We start from the raw sequence: 14,745 nt of genomic DNA on the forward strand, positions 1-14,745 counted from the left end.
AGGAAAGGAAATTTCAAAAGGGCTTAAAGGGGGTCTCGTTGACAAATGCAAGACTTTGTCGACAAGTATTATACTGGGGATCGTCAACGTAGACATGTGTCTCGTCGAAAAGAAGATACCGAGAGGAGAGTTTTGGCAGTCTGAAATTCGTCGACGAGGGGTTCATGTTCATCGACGAACTTCCTTCATGGACTCGTCGAAGAGATGATGTCTCTCGTTGATCCGAGTATATAAGTAAGCCAAAAATTGGATTTTTTCACAGAAAACAAGCATAAAATCTCTCTCTCTCTCTCTCTCTCTCTCTCTCTCTCTCTCTCTCTATAAAAATGACCTTCTCCCCTTCTCTCTTCTATTCCAGCTCCATTTCTCACCGGTTCGACGATCCGAGGCCACCACAATGCTCTTGGGAAAGTTCTCTTTAAGTCTGCCATAGTGGATTGTTGATGGGGCTGACTTGAACTCCATCCCAAATTCAGGGTAAAGCTTTTTATTTAGTATTTGTCTTTCCCATAGTTGCAGAAAATGTGGTAGTTAAAGAAATACTGAAGTTTTGTTTAGGGAGATGTTGTTTTCAGGATATTGAATGTGGAACCCTGCGGGTGCAAGGCTAGACTTTGTATGGGCTTTTTAGAAACCAGGTAAGGGAAATATTCTATACTAGGAATTTCTAGTAGAGTTATCAGAAATTTTGTATATATATATATATATATATATATATATAAGTTTATCATCTAATTTTTCAGAATATGGGTTTTTTATATTTGTGTGGCCTGAGTGGATATTTGCCTGATATAGAATTTATATAGTTTTTATAGAATATTATGATTACATTATTTACAAATATAGACAGATATTTACCAGACAGATATTTAACAGACAAGTGTTATAGATATTTTTCAGACCAGTATGTTGCAGTAGTTATAGAATGCCATGTTTCCTAAAACCATAATACTTAGATTTTACAAATTATACAGTCAGTTATTACAGTTAGACATATAGTTATAACAATGAGATACTACAATTATGTTATTCAGATGTTATAGTATTCTAGATAAGATTTATAGTGTTATGGTTATTTTGGAAATATGATAAAAACAATAGGGTAATTATAGTAGTAATATATATATACAGTATTAGATCCCTGATGAAATATCTCAAACAGATTCAGTTAATAGAGCACAGTACCATTGCTATTTTCAGATTAGGGTGCAACCACATATCTCAAATAGTATGTGGATTCCGTCAACCGTGCTCAGAGAGGTTGTAGTCTCCCCAGAACTCTGGGTTGAGGGGGCCCGGTTTGACGAGGTAGTTTTCCAGTTCCATGCTAAGAAGAGTATGCAGTTTGGCTGGACTGAGGAAGGATAGAGTACAGTGACTTACCTAGTGGGCCAACTAGAGTTAAGTCCAGCCAAGGGGCCGCACAACCCTGTCATGATGGGTTAAATCATAACATACAGTTTTCCAAGGAAAAATATCAGTTATGTATATGTATACAGATTTACAACATTTAATAAATATAGTATGATATTAGAAATATGAAAAGTAGAAAACTTAGATGATATAGTTATTTTTTAAACTACGATGAATGTGAGTTATACTTTATACTGATTTACCAGCTTATACAGTTTCAGATATTATTATAATATTTATGCAACTCGGTCACCACACACTAGTAATAGCTTATTTCCACTTACTGGGCATCGTCTCACGAGGTCGAAATGGATCTTTCTTAATATCAAGTGATGCACCATCATTGGAGATAGCAAAGGATAAACTTTATCCATATAAAGTTGCCTCAATACCTTTTCAGTATATCTAGATTAATGAATAAGAATTCTACCATTTACATGTTCAATCTGTAGGACAAGACAATATTTTGTCTTTCCTAAATTTTTTATCTCAAATTATGTCATTATATAATTAGTAGCTTTAGTGAGCTCTTAAAGAGTCCCAACTAAATTCAAATCATCAACATAAATAGCAATTATAACAAAATGGATTCTAATTTTTTAATAAAAATGCATAGACAAATTGGATCGTTTGTAAATCCTTCTTTCACAAGATACTTAATTGATTATACCGCGTGCAGCCAAATTGCTTTAATCCATATAAGAACGTTGGAGTTTAACTGTATATATATTCATGGGGTTTTATTCCGTAAATTCAAATCCTTCATGGATTTTCATATAAATTTCACTATCCAACGATCCATATAGTTATATTGTTATTACATCCATAAGACGCGTGCTTAGTCATTCAATGACTACTAGCCCAATTAGGAATCTAAAAGTAATTCCATCCATTATGGGATAATATGTCTCCCCATAATCAATTTAACGTTTCTGCAAGAAACCTTGTGCCACAAACCTTACTTTATATCGAGTAATTTCATTATTTTCATTTCGCTTGCACACAAATACCCATTTGTATCCAGTGGGTTGGACATCTTCTGGTGTCTCGACTTCAAGTCCAAAAACTTCTCCTTTTAATAGAGAGTTTATTTCTAATGTGATAGCCTCTTTTCATTTTGGTTAATTACTTCTATATCAACATTAATTAACAGATTTAGGTTTAGGATCCTTATTACTTCTGGTAATTTCAGTAGCTACTGCATATGCAAATGTGTTGTCGACAATAGCTTTATTTCTATTTCACATTTCTTCTATGTAATGAATTGAGATCTCATTATTATTTTCAGGTACTTGTCCCTTTTCAATAGATTTCTTTTTAGGAGTTTTCTCTTTAGGAGATTCCTCTTCAGGAGTGTTAGCCTTGGTGCAATCCCAAGAAGGGGGGGGGGGGGAGTGAGTTGGAGATTTAAAAATTTCTCCTAGGTTTATCTAATCCAACAATAAGTATTACACAACCTAGGGGCAGTCTAAGAAATTTCAAGTCCAAACAGATATATAACCAATAAGCATAAACATATAGATGCAGAAAATAAAGTGTGGAAGATAAACTGACACTAGATATGTTATCGGGGTTCGGCCAATACTGCCTACATCCCCGCCTTGGCTCACCAGCACAAGGATTCCACTATGGCTTACTTAACGGGTGGAGTGGCATCGATTACAATCAATTCAATTCATGGGGCCGACCTCAACCTACAACTACACCTTACCAGGATGGTGCACCTAGCTTTCCTAATCGAGTTTAAGCCAATCCGGGACTATTCCACAGGGCTAGTCTTCCTCTTCAGGCCCACGCCTAGAATACAAAATATATGAAAATTTGCGTACATGGAAATATGCTTCTCAACAAGAGAAATGTACTACGATACAGTCCAAATAATATGCAAGCACGAATGATAGTAAATATGCTCAGTGCTTAATATAGTGCTAAACTCTCAGTTTAATGTAAATCAATAGTTAAGATGCAGAGTGTATTTGCAAGCAAACTTTGAAACAAACAATCAATGTAAATCAATCATACCAAGTTTCAAAGTATTTCAACAATGATATTCAAAAAATCTCATACAAAATTTTCTCAACAAATAATAGCTCAAGAGATATTTGAAAATGTATAAGTTTGTGTAAAAAATATTTTGCAAATCAAAATCACAAGCTTGATGAGTCTTGCAATCAATATGCGAAGACTCATTATCTATAAGAGTATTCCCATTCAAAGATTTATTATTTAAATCGGGGGAAAAACCCTGACTAAGAACTCTCAATGAAAATAACAATCAATGAAAACAAGAAGAGTTTTAGCAATATAAATCACTCAATAACACTCTTGGGAACTTGATCTATAAAGGGAATAGACAAATAAAGAGTGTATGGGCTTAGTATAGGAAAAATAAGCACTTGAGATTTGAGAGGATTTTTGGCTAATTGAATTTGCTAATCTCTATTAATCTTTGTAAATGAAGCCCTATATATAGACTTGACCCAAATTATGACAGTTGGGGACTTACAAGGAATTATAAAATTTTTTAAAATGATTTTAAGGATTTTAACCCTATTTAACCCCAAATTACAGAGGTAAAAATAAAAACAACTCGAGAGTTTCGGGTGGCTGAGCCATAGTTTGGTTGCCCGAACATACATAGTAAGAAAAGGTATTTTCGAGGTTTGGGTGCTTGAAATTTACTTCAGTTTGCTGAATGAGGTGATTTCCCAAAAAGACTGTGATTTGGTCACCTGGTCAAAAGTTCAGTATGCCAAACTCATAAGTTTGGTCGCCCGAGGGTAAAATGAACGTGAGGTTCGGGCTGCCGAGTTGGTGGGAAAGTTTCTGACACAGGTTCAGTCACCCATGGAAGATACGTTTATTTTGGTTTGGTTTGCCGAACTCAGGTCAACTTTTTGACCCGTCCACGATCTGGTCGACGGAGGCAATTTGAACTGCGAGGTTCGGTCGCTCGAATGCCTTCTGATTTTTACGTAAGGTTATTTTCTTTATTTTGAAATATCCCCTGATAATATGAGAACTATGTTAGGGGTTTGTGCACTTAAGTGTAGGAACCTAAGGTCCAACTAAGGTCAATTTGAGCATATCATCCTACCATGCATGATGCATATTATTACAAACCATATTCTAGTAAGTCCATAATTAAATTACAATCCTGAATAAAGAATATAATAAAACAATTACAAATACAACACAACATTCTTCAATCTTCCGTGTGATCACCATACGCCATCATAATATAGCAATCTGTTCAATTTCACGCATAGAGTGAACCTGCATGCAAGCTCATGACAAACATCAGTACAAAGTGTACTTTTCATTATCAAAACCAAGATATAACCAACTAGGTCAACAATCTCCCCCTTTTTGACGATGACAAATACTTTATGCAAAAGTGGATACAATCACAAAATGCTTTCCTTGACTATATGAATAGAGGGAATTAAAGCTCAATTATTTATTAATGTACCCAATTTTGCCTCTTCTCCCCCTTTTGGCAACAGAAAAATGGGCTAAGAAATATAGCATGAAGGCAACAATCAATTAGATACAAAAGATAAATTGGGAAGATTTCTGAAAAATTTGGTGGCATGCCATTTGAAAATAGAGCATTTCCCAAAATAAATTTGTACCTAAGTGACTTGATTAAATTTTATGTTCGCAATATATCCACAACTACTTATTAAAACAATCTAGTATTCTCAAAACATAAGTATGACTTTCAACATGCAAGAGATATGATAGTTGTGCATTTCGTACCACAAATAAATTCATAACATATAAAGCAATGAAAGGTTTAGCAATTAAGCATATAAGCATTATAATTGGTCATATGAATTTAATATATCATGAAAAAAATAGTCAGACTGGAAATATGCACAAACCATTGCAATTGAAACATATCATAAGACCCATGAAAGATTTGAGTTTAAAGCACACGACATATGACAGCAAATAGTTGGTGTGAGCATAAAAATAGTGTAACTAGTTCACATGCATTTTCATGTGAAGTTATTGAACCAGTTATGTATTTAAAAAAAAATTATATATATGTATATAGTAAATATATATATATCCCCCTTAGGATGTTTTTAGAAAGTACTGGGGGTGCTTGCTAAAAAAGAAACTTTTAAGATCATGCAAGTAATATTTTTCTTGTTTAGCAATTAAGCACATACTAAAGTATAACCAAAAAACCAAAACCATAATGATCCTAAAAATTTAACAAACACATGCAAGATCATATGACAAATCAAATGATTGTAACAAATCAACATGTTTCACCTTAAGATTTTCAATATAATCATTTTATCTAAGCACAAGCCACACTTGATTCAATAGCAAATATAAGCTAAAAAGTATTGGTGAGCATAACAAGATAAGAGTTTAGTTTAAGATACTCCCCCTTTCAAATTGAATCCGAGCTTAGATGAAATAAAATGCTTATACTTAATAAGGATTGATTTCATTTAGAATGACAAGTAGTACAAGCCATAAATCCAAATTTTAAAATCAACTATACTGAGTATTTGTCAATTACATTTGTCACTTGATTAGTATAGTTGTCCTTATAGACCATAGATGCATTATAGAGTATATATTAAGGTATGCAATAATGTTCATAACTCAAGAACATTCCATATCAAATCATAAGGCCTTGAGCGCAAGATACAATGTTCAGGGATTCTAAGAAGAACCATAATATTCAAAAAGTGAAATGATGCATATAAGTCATTTATGCGCTTCCTATAGGGATGGATTTTAGCCTTTCTAAATCTTTGATGATTATGCTAGGATGAAGTTTAATTATTCAATTGATTTTCACTCATCCTTTCAAAAATATTTTAATGTTTATTTTATCATAATCATCTTTGTACAAGGTTTTACTTTTGAGAAAAATTTTGTTGAAATTTCGGCAGCATGTCGTCTATAAATCAGACATTTTCTCATAAAACCTGTACCTGATAGATTCAAGCAAGTAATATATAATTCAATTTAAGCATGCAAGAACCTATAATCCATTACCAGTACACACTTCACTTCAACTGCATCCACCATGCAGGAGGCATTCTAGACTAAGCATGCATTCTAGTAGTATAATCAACGGTCCATATAAAATGTAAACCATCCAACTAGATACCATCAACAGTAAATAACCATGGATAGTTAGGAATTCAGTGCAGTACTCATATGGACATTTAGGCATGCAATAGAAAAATATGAGAATATTTTAATTTATATAACCATGAAAGAATATATGCTCCCCCTAAGTTAGGCGCTCAATTCATTTTATGCCTTTTCTAATTTTCCATGTTCTTCAGCCAAGTGTTATTAGAATTTCAATGATTCAATGTTGGCGATGAATGCTTTAGGCTTATCGGAACAAAAAATCACAATGAATATTTGTTAAAATGATAAGCCAATGTCTGCCTCTTTTCTTATGAATCTTAGTACGTGAGAGAGGCACAAGTTCAAATGGCATTAAACTTTAAGGTTCATGCATAGGTTTCTTAGTTATTGCATTTTCATATATGTTGAAACCAACAGCAATCATATTGGCCATTTAACTTAATTCACAAAGCTGAAGCTCTAATGAATTTGATTTAATGTTTGAGAGCTTATGAAAGGAATTTTGAATTAATACTCTTGAAAGATTAAAATTTATGTTATGTTCAAAGAGTATTCATTATGAGTGGACATGATTCAAGATATTTGCATGGAATAGAATATGTCCAACTGCTTAGGCAAAAAGCATTTATGAGTATGAATTTTCTTGAACAATGCTCTTCGGAGAATGGAAAGTATCCTTTGGATATGATCACACAAAGGAGCAAGGATATGAACCAAGGAATGGGCGAAACCTTACCAAATATGATCATAGTTTGGTAAGGAGTCCTATGGATGGGATGGTGAACCAAAATTAGAGGATTTACAATTTAAACTCAAAGGAAACAATCCCCTAGTGGATGCCTCTAATTTGATTATGAAGTATGTCTTTAAATAAGCACCAGTAGAATAAGAATTTATTATCAGTGCTTATACCTAGAGTGATGACCAGGTTTTGACTAATAAGAATAGGGTAAAATGATATAAGGCAAGACGAATTCCCTAAAGCTCAATTCTGTGCAATGGACAAAAGTATGCTTAAACTTGTGATTTTCATGTTAGCATAGGTTAAGCATTTTGAATTAAATACAAAGCATAGATGCCATGTCCATTTGGAAGATAGGTGAGTGCGTATACTAAGATTTTCATTTTAAGCAACAACCACTTCCCAAACCTACAACCATCACAACCCCCTAAACATAAGCCTAGGATTTAAGGAAGCATTAAATAATTAAGTAATATTTATTTAAATCCATTTTTCCTTAGGTCCTAAGGGGTTTGCTTTGCTGATTATCCATTTCATTTCTTTGTTTATGCCTCTGGCACTTTTGGATGGACAAGTAGATAGGGGCAAGTTTTAAATTTTCGTGAAGAGCCATGCTTACTAATCTTGTGTTTGCGAGATGAGGCATGAAAATTTGTATAGGATTTATTAAATGATTTTAAACCCTTTTTGAAAATATTTTTCTTTTTAAGTCCTAAGGGTTTATCATCTCCCTTTTCTCCCTTCTGGCAAATTATTTTCAATATTTTCTTCGTCTTTTTCTCCTCTAAGGTGGTATGATAATCTTTTAATTTCTCTAATTGTTTAGCCAACCTTCTATTTTCATTTTTCAAGATCATTTTTTGTTTAGATACTCTATCTAGAAGCTTATGCATTTTACATAAAACATTTTCTAGTTTATCATTCAAAAGCATGCTTCCATCATCAACTTCAACAAATGATTCATTCCAAAATTTAACACAATCATTACATGAATCATTGCATGTGGCAGTTATAGTATCATCACAAGATTCAACAAATGATTCAACACATGATACAATACGACATTCAACACAAGAATCATTAGTATATACATTACCATCAAAGCAATCATTAGAGGCAACTGATGATTCAACATATGATATATCACAGGCTTTAGAATAAGAATCATCACATGCATTATTGCACAAATTAGTAAATATGGCAGGATAAGAATCATAGACCTCACTGTCGGTTAATGCATTTTCCCCATTATTTACCACTTCTCGAGTGGGGGTCTCATTCTCCGGATATTTTCAATATTTTCTTTCATGTTCATCCTAGATTTCCTTTGCGCTCGTGCAAGCTATGATCTCATGAAAAATTTTAGATTCTAAAGCACAATATAGAACCTCCATGGCATATGAATTTGCATGCATTATATTATTATCATTTTCAACTACATGCATGCTAATTCTTTTATTAATCACCTGCTAGGTCCTCCAGTCCAAAGATTTTATAAATATGCTCATTCTTATTTTCCAATGGGTGTAATTAACACCACAAAACAAAGAGGGCTAGAAGGTGACTGTCCCTCGTCAAATGGGGATACACCAATGTGAGCTATTGCGATCTTTTGCAAAAATGTTTAGGTCTAGTGCAACGAGGCTCTTATACCACTTGTTAGCCTTGGTGCAATCCCAATAGGGGGGTGAATAGGAGATTTAAAAATTTCTCCTAGGTTTATCAAATCCAACAATCGGTATTACACAACCTAGGGGTAGTCTAAGCAATTTCAAGCCCAAATAGATATAAAACCAATAAGCATAAACATATAAGTGCAGAAAATAAAGTGTGGAAGATAAAATGACACCAAATATGTTATTAGGGTTTGGCCAATACTGCTTACGTCCCCGCCTTGGCTCATCAGCACAAGGATTCCACTACGGTTTACTTAATGGGTGGAGTGGCACCAATTACAACCAGATCAACTCACGGGGCTGACCTCAACCTACAACCGCACCTTACCAGGATGGTGCACCTAGCTTTCCTAACCGGGTCTAAGCCAATCCGGGACTATTCCACAGGGCTAGTCTTCCTCTTCAGGCCCATGCCTGGAATACAAAATATATGAAAATTTGCATACATATAAATATGCTTCTCAACAAGCGAATATGTACTACAATATAGTCCAGATAATATGCAAGTGAAAAACAAGGTGTAGTCCCAAAAGGGGGGGGGCCTCTTTTTATTTATTTTAACCAATTCTTGACTTGTTTATTTAATTTTTTAATCACACAAGAACTTAGTTTCCTTTATCCAATCAACAACACAATTAAACAACCAATCAATTAAGCACAATCTCCAAACCAAACAACCAATTTATTTACCAAGTATAAGTTAATTGCAGCACTATTAGATTGATGAAAGATTCAAAACTCTTTTGAATATAAACACAATCCACTCAATATAAAACTTTAAACCATTCAATCACAATATAACTTTTGTTGTCAGCCCTGAGTATATAAATTTGATTCAAGCCCTATAGTGAATGATAATTTGTGTTTGCTGATGTAAAGCCTTGTATTAATTGATTTTTTTAATATAATGTGTAATATAAAACCCAACATAATATTCACACTCTTCCTATTATTCAAAATCCAAAAAAACTCTTATTTAATTTATTTTTGGGTGTTTAACCAAGTAACGTACTCCCATATGGTTTTCGAAAAGAATGGTTTAACCAAGTACTCCCTTTCGGTTTTCGCAATCCCAAATATAAATTAAACTTTATGTTTACTTGATTTCCAAGTATACGTAGTATATATGATATCCCAATTAAACCATCCACGCAATTTAAATATGCTAAAAATAAAGAGTAAGGGAAAGAGAGAGTGAGACCGGGATTTTTACGAAGTTTTGCTTATACCTAGCCTACATCCTTACCTTTGGTAAATCACCAAAGGATTCACTAAACTTGTTCTTTTAATGGGCAGAACAAACCTTTACAACACTCCTTGGTTAAGGCTAGAGCCCGCCTTCTCCAAACAATATACCCTCGTTCGGTCACTCCTTCAAATAGGCTAGAGTCCACCTCTCTAAGCAATATCCCCTTGCTTAGCCAATGATCCAAACAATCCTTGGAATGTCAAAGAACTACAAGAAACAAGATATAATCTGTGTACAAATATACTTTCACAAAGAGCAAGTTAGTACAATTTCAACACTATATACTTCAATGTAGAAATATCAATATGAAATATAATGAAGCCTAAGTGTAGAATTCACCAACATCCTTCTTAGATAAGGATTAGTAGTAGGAATTCAGAGAAGGAAGGATCAACACTTTAGAATATCTCAGAAAAAGATATTTTCAATGAGTGAACAAGAGAACTTTGTAAGAACAAGAGTGCTTTCGGCTTCTCAAACGGATTTTTCAATTCATGGTATAGTTTGATTTGCAAAACCATGTATTTATAGGCTTTTAAAAGGGTTTTCTTGTTGCCCAAGTTTATTTGGAGTATTTACCAAGTTATTAGAAAGTTTGGAGCTCAAGAAACTAATATTTAAAATTTTTTTTTTTTTGAAAAATATGCCCATTAACAGTGTTCAGATGTTTGAACTTTCGAATTTAGTCATCTGAGGTGGTTCTACCTCTTTAGAAAAATTTCAGCAAAAACTTCAGATGACTGAACTTAATCTTCAGTCAACTGAAGATATTCTTCTGATGACTGAGGTCAAGGGTCAGACGACCGAAGTGTCCGGTTCAGGCTTCTGATATTCCGTCATGAACAGTGTTCAATTGGCTGATAGCTTCAACCCTGCTTTAGTATTTTAGTCATAAATTTTTCAGTTAAACTCAAAATTTGGTATTTTTAGTGTCAAAAGAAAGCTACGAGAAAATACTACAACTTTTATGTTGAACATTTTTTAAAATAAGGAGTTTTTAATAGAGAAACTTGCACCTAAATGTAGATGTATGAAAAATGACAGTAATTGGGAAATCCTCTTTTTAGTATTTTTCATTCCAAAAATGATTCTAAACTTTTTGAAACAATTTTTGACCTTATAAAAATATTTTCCAAGTATGTTAAAAGTTATCTAGGTTCAAGAAGTTAACTTAAGAGCTTCATAACATTTCAAACGATATTTAAACATTAAAGTACTTACATGAAGACTTCTATGACTCTTCACATTCTAGGTTCTTAGTCTTCATGCTTTGTCTTTCTTTGAACTCTTTCTCTTTGCTTTTCTTTTGATCTTTTGACTTCTCACTTTTCTTTGACTTATCATCCATGTCCTTATTTTCTTCAAATTCCAAAATATCATCTTTAAATCCATGCTTTGACTCTTTTAAGCTTCATTTGATCCTTGTGAGCACTTTGACCTTACTTTCTCATATATGAGCCCTAAGATAACATTACTCACACAAATACATTAAATTTCACTTATTTGTTAGCATCAAAATAAGATAACAAGATTTTAAGTCTTGTAAGGCCAACAGCAAGTGCGAATGATAGTAAATATGTTTAGTGCTTAATATTGTGTTAAACACTCAGTCTAATGTAAGTCAACAGTTAAGATGTAGAGTGTATTTGCAAGAAAACTTTGAAACAAACAATCAATGTAAATCAATCATACCAAGTTTCAAAGTATTTCAACAATGATATTCAAAATATCTCATATAAGATTTTCTCAACAAATAATAGCTCAAGAGATATTTGAAAATGTATAAGCTTGTGTAAAAAATATTTTGCAAATCAAAATCAAAAGCTTGATGAGTCTTTCAATCAATATGCAAAGACTCACTAACTATAAGGGTATTCCCACTCGAAGATTTATTATTTAAATCGGGGGAAAGCCCCTAGTTAAGAACTCTGAATGAAAATAACAATCAATGAAAACAAGGAGAGTTTTAGAAATATAAATCACTCAATAAAACTCTTGGGAACTTGATCTATGAAGGGAATAGCAAAATAAAGAGAGTATGGGCTTAGTATATGAAAAATAAGCACTTGAGATTTGAGAGGATTTTTGGCTAATTGAATTTGCTAATCTCTGTTAATCTTTACAAATGAAGCCCTATATATAGACATGGCCCAAATTATGACCGTTGGGGACTCATAGGGAATTATTAAAAAAAAAATTAAATGAGTTTAAGGATTTTAACCTTGTTTAACCCCAAATTATCGAGGTAAAACTAAAAACAACCCGAGAGTTTTGGGTTGCTGAGCCATAGTTCGATCACCTGAACAAGCATAGCAAGAAAAGGTATTTTCAAGGTTTGGGTGCCTAAAATTTACTTCAGTTGCCTGAATAAGGTGATTTCCCAAAAAGATTGTGATTCGGTCGCCCAGTTTAAAGTTTAGTATGCCAAACTCATAAGTTCGGTCGCCCGAGGGTAAAATGAACGTGAGGTTTAAGCTGCCGAGTTGGAGGGAAAGTTTCTAACATAGGTTCGGTTGCCCGTGGAAGATATGTTCATTTTGGTTCTGTTTGCCGAACTTTGGTCAACTTTTTGACTCGTCCATGGTTTGGTTGACCGAGGCAATTTGAACTGCGAGGTTCGGTCGCTCGAATGCCTTATGATTTTTACCTAAGGTGATTTTCTTTGTTTTGAAATATCCCCTGATAATATGAGAATTATGTTAGAGCTCTGTGCACTTAAGTGTAGGAACCTAAGGTCCAACTAAGGTCAATTTGAGCATATCATCCTTCCATGCATGATGCAGATTATTACAGACCATATTGTAGTACAATCCATAATTAAATTACAATCCTAAATAAAGAATATAATAAAAAAATTACAAAAACAGCACAACATTCTTCAATCTTCTGTATGATCACCATACGCCATCATGATATAGCAATCTGTTCAATTTCACGTGTAGAGTGAACCTCTATGCAAGCTCATGGCAAACATCAGTACAAAGTATATTTGTCATTATCAAAACTGAGATATGACCAACTAGGTCAACAAGGAGGTTTCTCTTTAGGAGGTGATTTCTTTTCAGGAGATTCTATAATAGGGATTTCATTTTTAGGAGAAATGAGTTTGTGAATGTTGATTGGATTATTTACCTACGTAACCTCTTTTGGAGTGTTTACAGATTTCAATTTTCCCTTTCTGGGAGTTTTGCACCAATAGGCCTTCCACGTTTAACTTGCGGCCTAGATTTATTAGTCGGTTGTTGTCCTTCAGGGACATCAATACGTGTTGGAATATTTTGCAGTAGGTATATGAGATTTTAGTATTGCCTTGGTATTAGCAAAATAATTTGGTAATTGATTTGCAATTCCTTGCAAATGTACAATCTTCTGAACTTAAAGTTCACTTTGATTTGTGCGAGAATCTTAATGAGATAAACTTATGACATTCCATGTGATTTTATGTTGTGCTTCAGGAACTGATTTTTCTCCCCCTAATATAGGGAACATTGTTTCATCAAAATGACAATTTTTCTCCCCCTAATATAGGGAACATTGTCTCATCAAAATGACAATCTTACAACTGTGCTTTAAAAAAATCAATCGTTAAAGGTTCAAGATATCTAATAATAGAAGCAGAATCAAAACTAACATAGATATCAAGCTTATGTTAAGGACCCATTTTAGTTCTTTGAGGAGGGGCAATATGAACATATACTGTACAACCGAATGTTCTTAAATAAGAAATATCAGGTTGTTGACTAAAAATTATTTGTATGGGTGAAATATTATTGTAAGTAGTTGGTCTTATATGGACTAAACATGCAGCATGAAGAATAACATGTCCCCAAACAAATAGGGGCAATTTGGTTCTATAATAATAGGTCTAGTAATGAGTTAAAGCCTCTTAATAAAAGATTCAACTAAACCATTTTGTCTATGGGTATAGGTAACAAGATGTTCAAGATCTATTCCAAGTGACATGCAATAGTAATCAAATGTTTGGGATGTAAATTCACTAGCATTATCCAAATGAATTGATTTAATTGGATAACCGGGAAAATAAGCTTGTAATCAGATTAGTTGAGATAAAAGTCTAGTAAAAGCAATATTACGAGTAGAAAGCAGAGAAACGTGTGACTATCTAGTAGATGCATCAATTAAAACCATAAAATATCTAAATGGTCCAGATGGTGAATGTATTGGTCCCCATATATCACCATGAATTCTTTATAAGAAACTAGGTGACTCAAGACTTACTTTTGAAACAAACGGTTTGACAATTAATTTCCTTTGAGAGTAGGCAGTACACATGAAATTACTCCACAAAAGAATCCTCTGGTTTTTTTAGTGGATGAACATGTGAATTCTCAATGATTATTTGCATCATTACATTTCCAGGATGTCCAAAATGATCATGCCAAAGTGTAAATAACTTTGGGTCATTGCACTTCTGGTGCAAGACATTATATGAATCTACTACTTTAATCTTTGTATAATATAGTCCAAAAGATAAAGTTGGCTGTTTTTCTAAAATTTGTTTCTTCCCAGAA

This window comes from Malania oleifera, chromosome 8 (genome assembly GCF_029873635.1).
Source record: "Malania oleifera isolate guangnan ecotype guangnan chromosome 8, ASM2987363v1, whole genome shotgun sequence".
Classification (NCBI taxonomy): domain Eukaryota; kingdom Viridiplantae; phylum Streptophyta; class Magnoliopsida; order Santalales; family Ximeniaceae; genus Malania; species Malania oleifera.